The 13648-nt window shown below is 41.8% G+C and overlaps 1 protein-coding gene and 1 non-coding gene across 10 annotated transcripts in view; both read left to right on the top strand.

The window, feature by feature from the left end:
- Positions 1 to 3218: 3218 nt before the first annotated feature.
- Positions 3219 to 13648, top strand: part of LOC138748287 (carnitine O-palmitoyltransferase 1, liver isoform-like) — an 80898-nt gene continuing 70468 nt past the window's right edge. For 3 of the 9 annotated variants that reach the window (XM_069908197.1, XM_069908195.1, XM_069908194.1), the window contains exon 1: positions 13244 to 13382. The gene's annotated coding sequence lies outside the window, so the exon portion shown is untranslated. Of the gene's footprint in view, positions 3302 to 13243; positions 13383 to 13409; positions 13434 to 13648 lie in introns of those variants that run through there. The other 6 variants (XM_069908202.1, XM_069908199.1, XM_069908203.1 and 3 more) reach the window with 6 other exon arrangements.
- LOC138749107 (U6 spliceosomal RNA) lies at positions 8049 to 8151 on the top strand. The gene has a single exon (XR_011348420.1). It is a non-coding gene; the product is annotated as a U6 spliceosomal RNA (small nuclear RNA).

Below are 13648 nucleotides of genomic sequence, written 5' to 3'. Positions count from 1 at the left end.
ATTAGAAGTCTAAAAAGGCACCAGGTTATTATATTGATTTTTTTTTTGCTGCCTTCTTTGTTCCTATTTTATAGATATGTTTATGTTTGTCACTTAATGATTTAAATAACTTTCTCTGAATCAAGGGTTTGGGGAAACATTTTTTGAAAGAACTCAATAAAATTTAAATCATAAAAACGACGCATCGTATCTACTTAAATGCCCTGTTCTAAGCTCTATCACTCTGTTTCCCATCCCGCTGCCAAACTAATTGAAAACCTCCCCAACAATTCAAGCAAACTTGGCCACCAGGATATTGGTCACCCCCAAGTATAGGCATAGCACATCCTTTTTGAACAGGTCATACCTTTCCCCAGAGGAATTCCCAGTGATTCAAGACAAGTCATCTCCAGCCTGCACTGATCTCTCAATTCCTCCTTGATCCTTGACTCGAGAAGGAAGGTATAATTTTTACTTGACCATAGATGAAATTTTCACCTTGAGGCATATCTCATTTGAGAGATGTCAATTTGTACTGATGATGTGTATCAATAATTTCATCTGTTTGGAATAACATGGTGTTCCTTGTCTGGGAAAACATTTCCTTATCTGTGAGTTGCCAAAGATCTGATCTGTCCGCAGCTTGGGGTTCAAGATGTGAGCAAGTTGTCAAGGATCTATCTAGTCCATCACCTGGGGATCAGCACAGCAGCCTCAATGATGGCCTTTTTTACTTTCCATTCACTGAATTGCCTTCATTTTGTGACGATGAGATTCTACCCACAATATTCATACAGGTTTTTAGGAGCTTCAGCCAGTTGGTCTTGTAGCCAAGCTCACCATCTGGTCCGCACACTTTTTGAGGGATCACTTTCTGCAGATTTTGTTTTTGTTATGTTGGACTCAGTGACTGTGAGCTCAGGATAATCTTGGAGGGCAATCCACATTGATCCCTTTTTAATACACACTATTTCCCTTCGATTTCCAGCTATAAATAAAACTAAAAGCACATGCTCAAATTTCAGACTGAAATATTTAAATAATGTGAAAGATGTTTGTTCTTTTTTTTTGCCCTTGATTTCCTTGGTAGATAGAGGTTGTTGATTTGGAATGTACTGTCGGAGCCAGCACCACCAGGTTGAGGAACAGCTTCTTCCCACTGGCAGTGAAAATGCTGAACAACCAAAGGAACTGCTCACACTAACCTTTTGAGACGCTCATGTTCATTAAACAATATTTATTTGCATATCTACATTGACACATGTCTTGTCCATCTTTAGAAATCTATTGGAAAGAAATTTTTAATGTCTTTAAAATACCCAGTCCAATAACTGCTCTTTTTGGGGTTATTGACCCAGACATAGGGAGATTTTCTGTACCTTCTCTTTTCTGTGGCTCTTGGGCACTATCAGTTGCCCCAATAATTAGAATGACAAAGGCTAAGGGGAACGATAGGCTTTATTGCATAGAAGATTTGAGCTGACCCGAATCCAAACTAGGGAAGTGCAGAGAAGGGAAAGGGGGTCCGACCTTTATGACCTGGGTCCCAGGGGAGGAGTCCAGGTGAGAGTGTCATCAGGGGGCGGGCCAGTACAAGCCAATTAGCATGCACAATCCATACCACTACAGTGGCCTTCTCTCCATCCTATTTAAATGGAAAGACTCTAGACTGCCAACAGTGTTTCAATGGTTCTTTTCTAATATGTCCCATTTAAGTTTAGGAAAAATTAGATATTGCACATTTGATTCATTGGTGAAATTTGAAGAGAAACAGCGACCTTTTATGTTTTTGTGGCGATAAGACCACAAGCCTACTGTATGGGGCGATCTCTGTACCTGCAGAAGGACCACCTGGGGCTGACTCCACCTGGCCGGCTGTCAATCAGCCGACCTGAATATAAGCCTGAGCCGGTCCCTCCTGAGTCAGACAGGAGCCACCACAGCTGAAAGTGGTGTGTACAGACTTTTAGCAGAATAGAGCCTGTGTTTCATTTTGTGTTTTGTGTTTTGTGTCTGCTTGCTGCTACCACAGTGTGTCACAGTTTTATTTTCATTGGATATAAATGTTTTTAATGTGATTAGATGTACTCACTGTTCCAGGTGAGATATAGTCTTACCTTTGTTTTTTGATTCACGGTATGAATCAAAAGCCTCAAAATATCAGTAACCCTCAGGGTAAGCTGCTCAGATGCTTGTTTTGGTTAGTTTTCTTTTTTTTAAAAATAGAGTAAGTTAGGTGTTTTTTAAAAAAATATATAATATTTTTGATGTCTTTTCTGTCTTCATCCATTGCCAGCAGAGGGGGGACTGAGTTTACACTGTTTGAAATTTTATCTTGATATGTGATATTGTATTTTCAGTTTCATTCCCATTTCTTCATTGTACTGTATTTATTCTAAAAACCAATAAAAAAAGATTGAAAAAGAATATTTATTTGTATATATGAATACTTGACTTGGTCATGTTCTAAGCTACAACCCTTTTGGGCAGATTTAGGAAAATTTTTAGAACAAGTTACAGTATTCCCATTAAACCCAGATCTATTCATATTGGGGAACGTAGAAGGAACAAGTTGAAATGACCAATTTATCGAACGAGATTTGTCAACATGGCGAGGAAATGTACTTCAGTGATTTGGCAATCGGATTCACACTTGGGAAATGCAGAAATGCAAGGCAGTATTCCTTTAGAGAAAACTATATAATTTGAGAAATTACTATCTGATTTTTTTTGCAAATTTGGAGCTCACAGAAACAAATAATGGGTATAAATATGTAGAAATGTTCTTCCAGCCTCTTCAGTCCTGCGTTAACTTCCTTACTTACAATGGAATGACTGTATCAGATCTGTTTAATTGCAATGAGTTGGAATGTGATGTTTCTTTCAAAACTTTCTTTCTTTTACCATATAAAAACATATTAAACTCTAGATAAAAACATATAGCTCTTTTCTTCATTATAAAGGGGGGGGGGATTGAGATGGGGGAATAGCCATCACATAATCCCTTCAATTTAAAGACTCATTCTATTGGATAATGATTTATTAATTATACTTTCAATTAAAATATAAAACAGAGGCAGATGCATGGCCACTGCTTCGCTCTGGGGCACTGCCACTGCAAACAGCGCTCTCCTCTCAAGGAGCACTGGCGTCCGGCCGGCTCCTGACGTCACCGCACGCTGCTCTGGCGGGCGGAGCGGCGGTTTGGCGCGTGCGCCGCCGCTCGCCCACGGTTGGAGGGCGGGGCGGGGGCGAGAGCGCGGGTGAGCCGGGGAGTGTGCGCGCACGGGACCTGGGAGGTGGATGCCGGAGGCGCAGGAGGGTGAGCACCGCGGGCTGGCGTCGCTGGGAGAGGTCCGACGATGGACGCAGCGGGATGCGGGCGGAAGGCAAAGTGGGGCGGGGGGGGGGGGGGGAGAGAAGGAGAGGGAGGATGGGAAGGGGAGAGGGGGAGGGAGGATGGGGAAGGAGAAGGGGAAGGAAGGGAGGAGATGGAGAAGGGGAAGGGAAGAGAAGGGGAGGGTGGGGGAGAAGGGGAAGGGAAGAGAAGGGGAGGGTGGGGGAGAAGGGGAAGGGAAGAGAAGGGGAGGGTGGGGGAGAAGGGGAAGGGAAGAGAAGGGGAGGGTGGGGGAGAAGGGGAAGGGAAGAGAAGGGGAGGGTGGGGGAGAAGGGGAAGGGAAGAGAAGGGGAGGGTGGGGGAGAAGGGGAAGGGAAGAGAAGGGGAGGGTGGGGGAGAAGGGGAAGGGAAGAGAAGGGGAGGGTGGGGGAGAAGGGGAAGGGAAGAGAAGGGGAGGGTGGGGGAGAAGGGGAAGGGAAGAGAAGGGGAGGGTGGGGGAGAAGGGGAAGGGAAGAGAAGGGGAGGGTGGGGGAGAAGGGGAAGGAGAGGGGGAAAGAAAGGGAGGAGGAGAAGGAGAGGGGGAAAGAAAGGGAGGAGGAGAAGGAGAGAGAAGAGGAGGGAGGGGGAGAGAGAGAGGGGAGGGAGAAGGGGAGGGAGAAGGGGAGGGAGAAGGGGAGGGAGAAGGGGAGGGAGAAGGGGAGGGAGAAGGGGAGGGAGAAGGGGAGGGGGGAAGGGGAAAAGGAGGAGGAGAAGGAGAGAGAAGAGGAGGGAGGGGGAGAGGGAGAGGGGAGGGAGAAGGGGAGAGGGGAGGGAGAAGGGGAGAGGGGAGGGAGAAGGGGAGAGGGGAGGGAGAAGGGGAGAGGGGGAAGGAGAAAAGGAGGAGGAGGAGGAGAGAGGAGGGAGGAGGGAGGGGGAGGAGGGAGGGGGAGGAGGGAGGGGGAGGAGGGAGGGGAGGAGGGAGGGGAGGAGGGAGGGGAGGGGGGAGGGGAGGGGGGAGAGGGGAGAGGGGAGGGGGGAGGGGAGGGGGGAGGGGAGGGGGGAGGGGAGGAGGGAGGGGAGGGGAGGGGGGAGGAGGGGGGGTGGGGAGGTGTGAAGCCTGGGTTGGCAGAAATGGAGTATGTTCATTGCAAGAAGTAAAATTGATATCGCAGTAAAAGCAAAAATACAATACTGGGGAAAACTCAGCAGGTCAAACGGTGTCCTTTATACAGCAAAGATAAAGATACAGAACTGACGTTTTAGGCTTGAGCCCTTCGTCAAGGTCTATTATATTGGCTGAAGGGCAAGGAGTGGCCAGCCCAATGTTGGAGGTAGAATGTGCTGGGAATGGTAATCATAAAAGGGAAAATAGTATCATTTCTGTCAGGAAGTCATATTATGTTAAGGAAAATCCCAAGAGTTTATGCAGTTGAGAGCAAAAGGATAGCAAGGAACAAAATTGTCTCTCTTGATTATCGGAGTGTCAGGTTTTCTGTCATCTGATTACACAAAATCAAAACACTCAGACACACAACTCGATGTAACACATAGATGTGCAGGATAAGTATTATATCTATAAAAATATCTATGCAAATAAATATTGTTTTATGAATAAGAGAGTTTTGGTGAGTATGAGCAGTTCCTTTAGTCGATCACCATTCTCTCTGCCCGTGAGAAGAAGCTTTTCCTCAGCCTGGTGGTTATGGCTCTGCTTCTCCTGTATCTCTTCCCCCAAGGAGAGCAGCTGAAAGATGCTGTGTGTTGGGTGGAAGGGGTCCTCAATGATTTTGGGTGCCCTCTTCAGCCAATGATCCCGACAGATCACGTTGATGGGGGCGGAGGGAGACTCCGGTGATCCTCTCTGCCATGCATATGGTCCTCTGATCCATTTCTCTGCAGCAACCATGCCACACTGATGCAGCCAGGCCGGTCACTCAATAGAGCTCCTGTAGAAGGTTGGCATCTATTCATTGGGACCAAAAGAGATGGTGGTTGTCTTCAATTGATTTTATGTTTTGCATCTGTTTTTAATCAGAAGATGGACAAATAATCTATAGACATGAGGCAAAAGAGCAGTGAGGATCTCCAGATTACAACTGAGGAGGTGCTTGAGGCACATAAGAGTAGATAAATCTCCTGAACTTGACAAGATATTCTCTCTGACATTGAGGAAAGCTAGTGTAGAAATTGCAAGGGCCTTACCAGAGTAGTTAAAATGTCCTTAGCCCTGGGTGTAATACTAGAGTATTGGAGGAGATTTAATGTTGTTGTTTAAGAAAGGTTTGAAGAATAATCTAGGAAATTAGAGGGCATCTGTAGTGAGTAAATGATTGGAAGATATTCTAAGAGACTAGATATACAAGTACTTGGATAGTCAACATGGCTTTGTGTATGGTAGGTCATGTCTAACCAATCTTCTGGAGTTTTTCTAGGAGGTTACCAGAAAAGTTGATGAAGGGAAGGCTGTAGATGCCTTGTGGCAACTGATACCATGTGCCTTGTGGCAACTGATACCATGTGGTCCTGCAGTTGGTAAAGAAATTAGTTCACTCGGTGTTTAGATAGTTTTGTCATGTTGTACTTGTGCAATCAAATGGCAATAAACTTGACTGGACTTGGTTTTCAAAGCTTTCAGCAGAATCTGGACTAACTAGAAAAAATGGGCTGCATAATGGCAGATGGAATGTAATGCAGACAAGTGTGAGGGATTGTAATTTGGGAGAGCAAATCAGGATAGATCTTGCATGTGGGACGGCATTGAGGAGTGTGATAGAATAGAGGGATCTGGGAATACAGATAAATAATTTCTTGAAAGAGGTGTTACAGGTAGATGGGGCCATAAGGAAAGCCTTTGACACATTGGCCTTCATAAATCAAAGTTCTGAGAGCAGGAGTTGGGATGTGTTGAAGTCATACGAGATATTTGTGAGGCCAAGTTGGATGTTGTGTGCAGTTTGGTCACCACCTACAGAAAGATATCAATAAGACTGAAAGAATGCAAAGAACCTTAACAAAGATGTTTCCAGGATTTGAGGAGCCAAGTTATAGGGGATGGTTGAATAGGTTAGGACTTTATTCTTTGTAGTATCTGGGAAGGAATGGAGATTTTGAGGTAGACAATATTATGAGGAGTATAGATCTGGTAAACAGGCATTTTCCACTGAGGTTTTTTAAAAAAAAATCTTTATTTATTTAAAGAATCATTAATAGTAATAGAAAGTACATTCCATAAAGAACATTTTATGAATATACATTCAAAATAATAAAATTTAAAAAACCAAGACAACTTAAAAAAAAATTTAAATCCCCACCCCCTTCCCACCTCATCAGCCAATTCTCTTAAGGAGAGTTAAAAATATATAATAAATCAAAATATATCTAAATAAATGCATATATTCCAAATATGGTAACCACTTATTAACAAAAAAGAATAATTGTCATGTAGATTATGTAATTTTTTCCATAACAGTGCAAGCTTTCAGTTCATTATGCCATCGCATTATATTAATCACTATATTATCTTTCCATGTACTTGCTACACATTTTCGAGCTACAGACAATGCTAAATATATAAATGCAATTTGAAATTTATCCAACCCTAATCCCCTTAAAGGAATCATATAACCCATTTGAAAAATAAATAGATCTAATGGTAACTTAAAATTATATAATTTTTCCAAAATTAACTTAATTTCATCCCAGTATGATTGTATATACATACAAGACTAGACAGCATATAAAAAAAGTTCCAGCACATACACCACATCTAAAACAAGAACCTGAATTACTAAAATGGTATTTTTTCAATTTCTCTGGTGTTAAATACAATTGATTTAAAAAAAATTATAATTAACCATTCCATACCGTACATTCGTCGATTTAGTAACACTATAATGACACAAATCTGCCCAATAATCTTCAGGAAAAACAAAAGCTAAATCATTTTCCCATTTAAGCTTTGATTTCTCCCATTCTGACTTATCCATATTGTCTTGTAATACTTGATACATAACAGAAATATAACCCCTCTTTGGTACAGAAGAAATCAAAGACTCGAATTCCATCAATACAGGTAAAATCATCTATCTATCCTACATATTTTTCACCAAAGATCGGTTCATAATAAACAAATAAAGAATTTTCAGTAATATCAAAACTCTCTTTCAATTGAGTAAAAGAAACTGACCTTCTACAAAACAATCCTGTAATGTTTTTATTCCCTTAAAATCTCAACTCTTTAAATGACTATTAAACATTGAAAAAGAAATGTTGATTATTATATAATGGAGTTAAAATTGACAATTTACCTTTTGATCCTAAAATCTTATTTTTTTTAATCCATAATTTTAATAAATATTTTAATATCGGCATATTATTCCCTCAACAAATTTACATTCTATCGAAATATAAATTGATATACCTCAACTTCAGGAATACAGGCCATCTCAACTTTAACCCAACTTGGAGGCTAGTCCAAATCCATCAATCTACTAATAAACTTCAACTGGGCTGCTTCATAATAATTTTGAAAATTAGTTAATTGAAGACCACCTAACGCATACTTCCAAGTGAGTTTATTTAATGCTACCCGTGGTAATTTACCTTTCCATAAAAATTCTCTCATAAGTTTATTTAAATCCTGAGAGAAACTCTTTGTAGAGAACATGGTATTGATTGAAATAAATATTGAATACGAGGAAAAGTATTCATCTTAATACAATTAACTTGACTAATTAAAGTTAACAGAAAATGTGCTCGCTTCGGCAGCACATACTAAAATTGGAACAATACAGAGAAGATTAGCATGGCCCCTGCGCAAGGATGACACACAAATTCGTGAAGCGTTCCATATTTTTTAAAAGAAAAAACTAAATAATAAAAAAAATTAAAAAAAGTTAACAGAAGATATTTCCACTTAATTAGATCTGCTTTAATCTTTTTTAATAATGAAACATAATTTAACTTATATAAAGTGTTTAAAATTATTCCTAAATATTTAATTTTATCAGACCATTTCAATTTTATAATATTTTTATGCTCTGAATTATCACCTTCAACTGGTAAAATTTCACTTTTATCCCAGTTAACTTTATATCTAGGTAATGTTCCATAATGTAATAAACATACCAATAAATGTGGCAATGATTGTTCTGGGTTTGTTAAATATATCAAAACATCATCTGCAAACAAATTCATCTTATACTCTTCATCCATAACTCTTATCCCTCTTGTCTGTTCATTCTGCCTTATTGTTTGAGCTAATGGTTCAATAGCTAATGCAAACAGGGCTGGTGACAATGGACAACCTTGTCGAGTTGAACGTGTCAATTTAAATGATGATGAAACTTGACCATTTGTCACCACCCTAGCAGTCGGGTTCGTATATAAAGCTTTAACCCAACCAATAAAAAAGGACCAAATTTAAACTTCTCCAGTACTTTATATAAAAAATCCCATTCGACCCTATCAAAGGCTTTTTCCGCATCAAGCGCAACTTGATTGGTTGGGCTGGTGTCGATATGCATTGACCAAACTAATCAATTGAAGAATATTATCTGAAGCATTTTATTTTTAATAAAACCTGTTTGATCAACATGTATCAATTTAGGTAAATACTTAGCAAGTCGATTTGCTAGCATTTTTGCTATTATTTTATAATCAACATTCAATAAAGGAATAGGTCTATACGAAGACACTTTCAACGGGTCTCTTATCTTTTTTCAGGATTACAGTAATTAAAGCACTAGAACAAGATTCTGGTAACTCATAATGTTCAGTCACTTGCTGTAATACCTCCCCGAACACCGAAGATAAATCTTCATAAAAAGTTCTATAAAATTCCACCGAAACCCCATCATCACCTGGTGACTTTCCACTGGGCATTTCCAACATAGCCACCTTAATCTCTAATTCTATAAACGGAGCTTCCAAATCCATAACATCCTCCTCTTCTAATGCTGATAACTTTAACTTAGATAAAAAGGAATCAATAGAACCATTATCCTGTTTCCCCTCAGAAGTATATAATTTTTTATCTAATGAATAGAAGTCATTAATTTCCTGTGGTTTATAGGTAACTGTTGAATTCTTTTTTACAGCTTTAATAACCTGTGAAACTTGTTCCTTCTTTAACTGCCATGCAAGTACTTTATGTGCCCTCTCACCCAACTCATAATATCGCTGCTTAGATCGATTAATTAAATATTAAATTGATAAGTCTGCAACGTATTATAACGCAATTTCAATTTAGTCAAAGCCAGTTTTTTTTTAATCTTCTGTCACTTCCTTCTGAAATTCCTTCTCCAATTCATCAAGTTGCTTTTCTAGTTCAAAGCTTTCAACCATATGCTGTTTCTTAACTTTAGTGGTATAACTAATAATCTGCCCTCTTAAATAAGCTTTTAACGCATCCCATAACACAAAACAACTTTACTGAATTAGCATTTTCAGACAAGAAAAAAGTAATCTGTTCTTTAACAAAAATAACAAACTCTTTTTTTCAACTTTGTATTAAATCTCCATCTATAAGATGAACGTACCACTTCTGAACTTACATAAGAAAAATATAATAAAGAATGATCTGATATAAACCTGCTTTTATATTCTGCCTGTGATATCCTTCCTTGTAAATGTGCCGATACTAAAAAAAATATATTCTAAAATGAATCATGTCGAGACAAATAAAAAGAAAAATCCTTCTCTGTAGGATTCTTCTTTGGCTTGGCTTCGCAGATGAAGATTTATGGAGGGGTAAATGTCCACGTCAGCTGCAGGCTCGTTTGTGGCTGACAAGTCCGATGCGGGACAGGCAGACACGGTTGCAGGGGAAAATTGGTTGGTTGGGGTTGGGTGTTGGGTTTTTCCTCCTTTGCCTTTTGTCAGTGAGGTGGGCTCTGCGGTCTTCTTCAAAGGAGGTTGCTGCCCGCCAAACTGTGAGGCGCCAAGATGCACGGTTTGAGGCGTTATCAGCCCACTGGCGGTGGTCAATGTGGCAGGCACCAAGAGATTTCTTTAGGCAGTCCTTGTACCTCTTCTTTGGTGCACCTCTGTCACGGTGGCCAGTGGAGAGCTCACCATATAACACGATCTTGGGAAGGCGATGGTCCTCCATTCTGGAAATGTGACCTACCCAGCGCAGTTGGATCTTCAACAGCGTGGATTTGATGCTGTTGGCCTCTGCCATCTCGAGTACTTCAATGTTAGGGATGAAGTCGCTCCAATGAATGTTGAGGATAGAGCGGAGACAACGCTGGTGGAAGTGTTCTAGGAGCCGTAGGTGATGCCGGTAGAGGACCCATGATTCGGAGCCGAACAGGAGTGTGGGAATGACAACGGCTCTGTATACGCTAATCTTTGTGAGGTTTTTCAGTTGGTTGTTTTTCCAGACTCTTTTGTGTAGTCTTCCAAAGGCGCTATTTGCCTTGGCGAGTCTGTTGTCTATCTCGTTGTCGATCCTTGCATCCGATGAAATGGTGCAGCCGAGATAGGTAAACTGGTTGACCGTTTTGAGTTTTGTGTGCACAATGGAGATGTGGGGGGGACTGGTAGTCATGGTGGGGAGCTAGCTGATGGAGGGTCTCAGTTTTCTTCAGGCTGACTTCCAGGCCAAACATTGCAGGCAAGATCTTCGCTAGGATTCTCCTAAATAGAATAATACCTAGTGTCGCCGAGAATGTTCCCCCAGAATCACAGTGCGGCTTTCGCGCAAACAGAGGAACTACTGACATGGTCTTTGCCCTCAGACAGCTCCAAGAAAAGTGCAGAGAACAAAACAAAGGACTCTACATCACCTTTGTTGACCTCACCAAAGCCTTTGACACCATGAGCAGGAAAGGGCTTTGGCAAATACTAGAGCGCCTCGGATACCCCCCAAAGTTCCTCAACATGGTTATCCAACTGCACAAAAACCAACAAGGTCGGGTCAGATACAGCAATGAGCTCTCTGAACCCTTCTCCATTAACAATGGCGTGAAGCAAGGCTGTGTTCTCGCACCAACCCTCTTTTCAATCTTCTTTAGCATGATGCTGAACCAAGCCATGAAAGACCTCAACAATGAAGACGCTGTTTACATCCGGTACCGCACGGATGGCAGTCTCTTCAATCTGAGGCGCCTGCAAGCTCACACCAAGACACAAGAGCAACTTGTCCGTGAACTACTCTTTGCAGTCGATGCCACTTTAGTTGCCCATTCAGAGCCAGCTCTTCAGCGCTTGACGTCCTGTTTTGCGGAAACTGCCAAAATGTTTGTAGGATTAGCCCTTCTCCAAATATCCACTAAATTTAAATCCTTCATCAAGGCCCCAATTTGTATCACCATCTTTGATTTCTTTATATTTTTTGGGGATCTGTCCAACAAAGGATCCAAGACACCATTAAAATCTCCCCCAACTAAAATATTTTCATTAGCCTGATTTAATAACAAAAAAGCATCCGAAATAAAGTACTCATCACCCACATGAGGTGCATAAATATTAAGCAAAGTCCAAAATTCAGTAAAAATTTTACAATTCACCTTTAAAACCCTTCCAGCATTCCCTTCCATAGTATGCAACTCAAAAGACAAATTCTTATGAATTAGAATCATCTCATCTACACCCTCTGCCCACCCCTGCTTACCCACCCACTCAGGCCCAGCGCGCTGCCGATCAGCCTTTGCAGGCAGCCACCATCACGTGCAAGGCCGAACCAGCTGTCCCTGGGGTCCGCGCAGGTGCAAACGCTGAAGGCCGTGGCGACCGGGAGAAGTGCGCTCGCGCTGTGGAAGGGCCGTCCGGTGCCAGTCGCGCGGGGCTCGTGCTGCCCGGGGGCCGTGCGCAGCCTGCCATGTCCGCCGCACCGCTTGACAGGTGGGAGAAGTGACTGGTTGTGCGGGGAGCCTTCCAACTGGCTTGCCGGCTGATGACATCGACAGACTTCTCGTGTTACAATTTCTCGTGTCACATTGGGGAAGGACGTGCAATGAAGGGGGAGGATGGTGGGGGTGACATTACCAAAAAACAGCATCGGCTCTCGCTGCAGGGCGGGCCACCTCTAATACATTTTTGAAATGATGTTGCGGGCCAAATATAATTATATCGCGGGCCAAATTTGGCCCGCGGGCCAGAGTTTGACATGTGTGACTTAGATAAAGTTTAAAGATGGGAGCTTAAAAAACTGGCTGAGGAGGAGTAGGATTGCACGTCTGCTCTCTACGCCATCTTGCCACTGAGGTTATGGAGACAAAAAAACTAGAGGACATAGATTTAGCATGAAAGGTGAAAAGTATTAGGAGGAATTTCTTCACTCAGTGTGCGACAAGCTGCCAACAGAAGTGCTGGATGTGGGTTTGATTACAACATTAAAGTGAAATTTTGATGGGTATATGGCTGGGAGGAGTATGGAGGGCTATGGTCTGGGTCCAGGTAATGGAACTAGGAGGAAAAATAGTTTGGCATGGATTAGGTGGACCAAAGTGCTGTAATGTTCCATGGTTCTAATAATAAAGGAGGTTAACAGTGTCACAATAGGAAAGTATCACAGAATAAAGTGTGGTAAAAGAAAAGGACACAATGAATGTGTGGCATCATAGGCAAAGCAATTGATGTAAATATGTATGGGTGCATCAGCATGGGGTCACAATAAGAGGGCATCAGGAGATTAATTGTAATGAGTCATGGATGGCAGGATCATAGATTGGAAAGGGAAGCAGTTATTAATCACATGAGAAAGTAGATAAATTGAAGAAGAATGTGTATTTTAAGAGTAATGAAGGAGAGATAAAATCAGGGCATCCTAAGAAACAAATTGGGAGGGGAGAAGCTTTTAACTGTGTGCTTTATTAATGAAGAGATAGGAGACTGGGTCTTCGGCTGAGCCCAGCAGCAAGCTGGCTTATCACTGGCTCAGGAGTGTTGCAATGTTGGGTCATAGAGGAGAGGACGTGAGTCACAGACTCAGAGGGGTGACTGAGGAGATATGTCATAACCTAAGGGAAAGGGGCTTGTGCCAGCAATGAGGGAAGTGGACATTAAATGTGTAAGAGATTTGGAGTAAGAAAAAACAGGTAGATAAATGCCTCATGAGGAAGAGAGAAGACAACACCTGCAGGTGTGTTTTCTGAGTTCCAGAGGGAATTCAGAAGAAAAGTCTTCATCTGTGGTGGGTGGGGTGTGGGGGTGGGGTGGGGGGGTGCGGGAAGAGTGTTGAACTTGCTACAGCAAATTATGATTTAGTCATTTACTATAGATACCCTAAAAGGAATCTGGATAAATTGTGGTAAATAAAGATGGTAGATGGAATATTTTCTTTTCCCCAAGGGTAAAAGGGTCAAATACTAGAGGGAATACATGTAAGCTGAAGAGGAACATTTATAG

This window comes from Narcine bancroftii, chromosome 13 (assembly GCF_036971445.1).
Source record: "Narcine bancroftii isolate sNarBan1 chromosome 13, sNarBan1.hap1, whole genome shotgun sequence".
Taxonomy (NCBI): Eukaryota; Metazoa; Chordata; class Chondrichthyes; order Torpediniformes; family Narcinidae; genus Narcine; species Narcine bancroftii.
The sequence above is the reverse complement of the archived record's forward strand: the minus strand, read 5'-3'. Positions and strand labels throughout refer to the sequence as shown.